Source organism: Marmota marmota, unplaced genomic scaffold, assembly GCF_001458135.2.
Source record: "Marmota marmota marmota unplaced genomic scaffold, marMar, whole genome shotgun sequence".
NCBI classification, from domain to species: domain Eukaryota; kingdom Metazoa; phylum Chordata; class Mammalia; order Rodentia; family Sciuridae; genus Marmota; species Marmota marmota.
The window spans coordinates 28,856,972-28,860,223 of record NW_026000093.1 but is presented as its reverse complement, the minus strand read 5'-3'; the positions used below and the strand labels follow the sequence as shown (position 1 = coordinate 28,860,223).

At 39.5% G+C, this 3,252-nt stretch overlaps 1 pseudogene; it reads right to left on the bottom strand.

Annotated features, from left to right (window-relative positions):
- Positions 1–1,445: 1,445 nt before the first annotated feature.
- LOC107142357 lies at positions 1,446–1,675 on the bottom strand (annotated as a pseudogene).
- Positions 1,676–3,252: the final 1,577 nt, after the last annotated feature.

Below are 3,252 nucleotides of genomic sequence, written 5' to 3'. Positions count from 1 at the left end.
GTGATAAGAATGTCTCTGAAGTTGTCACAACAAGGAAAATTCTTCCTCCTTCTGAGAGAATCCTTATGGGTGATAAGATGCTAGGGAAGCTTTCTGGGACATGTCATGGCTTCAAGAAGAAACATGAAGCAGAGGAATGACATAAAACAAAGTTGCTTTCTGACATATTATAAAAATAGAAAGAAGTAAAGACTTCCCCTGATTCTTCAGTTGAATGTGTAAGAGTTTAGTACTCGAAAGCAATGGTTTTCCAGTCTAATAAGTATTTTATTTAGGAAGGAGTTTCATGCTCATTTCATGGAGATCATTAACTCCTGTGTACCAGCAGACTCTAGTCTGTGGCACCTTTGCACAAGGTGAGTAGGTTCAGAGAGTTTAAAAAAAATATGTGCTTATCCATACTTAATAATAGGAAGTGACTGATGAAAAACTTCTTGATAATTAAAGAAAAGTACACATCATTTAATATCAGATAATATTAATGGTAATAAAGAATCTAACAAATTTGTTTGCAATGATAATGACAATAGCATCATTGTTACATACCTTACAGTTATTAAGTCCATATCTGTTGAGAGCCACAGCCGAAGGGGCCCCAGCAAACTTCCAGCTGCCAGCTGATGATTGGCTCACAGTGGCCCCAGAAAACTTCCAGCTGCCAACTGATTGGCTCCTCTGCAGTGATGCTCATTGGGCTGTTTCCCTGCCCTTTCAGACCATGGAGCTGCTCATTGGGGGACTTTTTTTTGGCTCCGGCCACTCAACCCAGCCAATCTGCCTCAAGAGCAGGAGGAGTGGGGGAGGTTGAGAGGCTTGTGGGAAGCCAGTGGTGGCAGTTGGGCTCTGAGGGAATTCCTGAAGAGCTGTGTGGTGTGGTGTCTGTGTGTGTTCTAAAAATAAAGTTCGTTTCGTTTGACAAGTGGCTCCTGAATTGTGCCCAGCCAGACTGGGGCACTTATCATTTTCAAGAGACATTACATGGAAACTTCTGTATCTCCATACCGCTCTTGTGTGGAAAAGCTAGCTTATCAAACTAACCTGAGGGGGACCATATTTACGAACTGGAAGGGAGTACACAGAGACCACATCCCTTTGGAAAAGGCTCATTTGGAAGTCTCACCAATTGTTGCTGACCCTCCAATATATACTCAGGTTGAAACAGAACAGTAATCTCAAAGATATCTATCATGTCTTTGTTATCCAAATGCACTCTCACTTCAGAAAAGAGCACACCCAGGATCCATTTATTGTGGCATCTGACCATTAAAACAAATACTTTCATTGAGAATAGAGTTAAGTTAGTATTAGAAGCTTTCTTCACATTTTTCAGACTTTAAAAAGAATCACAAAGTTTCATTCTTGTTTTAAGCAGTTGAGTTGGTAAAGATCCTGTTTCCATTTTAGAGGAAAGGGATTACATTCAATTACTCCTTACAACAGAAAGATTATTCCATTGCTTTTGACGTATCAGTTGGGCTGCCATCTGCGATGAGAGCTAAATAAATGAGAGTTATATGTGACACATGCTGGTACCTTTGGCTTGGAAATCCTTTCTTGGTCTTCCTGTGTATCACTCATAGATAGAAGCTGATCATTCTTCTCCAGAAGCCACTAAATAGTCTCTATTGACTTCTGCCTTGCTCCTCATCTAGTCTGGTAGGAAGGCCATGGACATCCCAGGGCACAGGGTGTGTGTGTGGTGGGGGTGGTGACAGGGTGGGGGTGATCCATATCCCGCCTAGGTATAGACACCAGTCCTTTAGAAATATAATAGAGAAAGCATCCAGACTGTTGCTACCTCCACGTTGCAGGACACACTGAAGATTATTTCCAAATGCATTCAGTGAACACATAGGTGAAATGACTTAAAGTGAGAAAAGTTTTCACTTCTATTTGATTATTCAGCTATATTCCAAGTCTGCACATAAGAAATATATATATATATATATATATATAATTTTTTTTTCAACTTTTTTGCTGCTGTGACTAAAGGACCCCACTAGCACAATTATAGAGAAGGAAAAATTTATTTGAGGGCTCACGGTTTCAGAGATCTTAGTCCATAGAAGTCTGGCTCAATATCTAGGGCTCGAGGTGAGGCTAAACATTCTGGCAAAGTGTGTGGCACAGGGAAGCAGCTCACATCATGGTGCTAAAGAAGCAGAGAGTTTTTCACTTGCCAGCTACATATACCAAAACCACGCCCAGCCACACCCTACCACTCAGTTAATCCCTATTGGGGATTAATTCACTGGTTGGGTTAACAGTCTCACAATCATTTTCTCTCTTAACCTTCTTGCATTGTCTCACACATGAGCTTTTGGGGGACACCTCACATCCAAACCGTGTGTGTGTGTGTGTTTATTTCTAATTCTGAGGAAAAATTTTGTCTATTTTGGGGAATTTTCTACTTTATATTTTTGATGATATATTATTTGTTTTCTTAATTGTTAAAGTAAACCAGACTCTTGATATAAAGCTTAAAATGTTTAGAAATTTTTGTGCTTAATCCCTGTTTAACTCCCCTGCTTTGGATATCTCCTGAACTTTTGAGTTCAGGAGAACTGGAATGGATGTGGGAGATTGAATTAAAAGGTTTTTGGATGTGGGAAAAGCATGAAAAGCAGCTAATAGAAATAGAAATAATTAAGTCTAATGTACAAAAAAAAAAAAAAAAAAAAAAAAAAAACAAAAAAACAACTCCAGTGCTTTCCAGATTTTTTAAAGAAGGACAAAAAGAGAGAAATCTGGACTGTATTTCAGACCTATGAATCATTTCCAACTGTGGCTGAAAGTAGAAGTAGCCCATTTCCATTTGCTGGCAAGAAATTCCTAACTCTCCTAATGACACATGCATTTATATTTTTACAATGTATGCAGGAAAGAGAGATGGAACCACAGGAGTCTATTAGTTTGGCCATAAGGAAATATTTGCGGGGGATGGGTGGGTGGATAGACTTTGTGATAGAAACCAAAGACTAGCTCATCATCATTATTTAAGAACTGTTAGAGGTTCTGGATATTCGTGACATATTCTCCTCCTGACTCTAGACTACAGGGCTTGTCTTGGCTTCAGCATCATATATAGAAGAACCATGAATGAGAAAACCTCAGATATTGATTCCCCTGGTGTCTTTCATGGTTGATCTTGGGTGCTGAGCAGTTCTGGCAAGTCTCTGTGAAGAATAGTTCCTTGTCCATATCATCACCCAAGAGATTTTCACCTCTAAGAACAAGGGTTCAGTGGGGTGA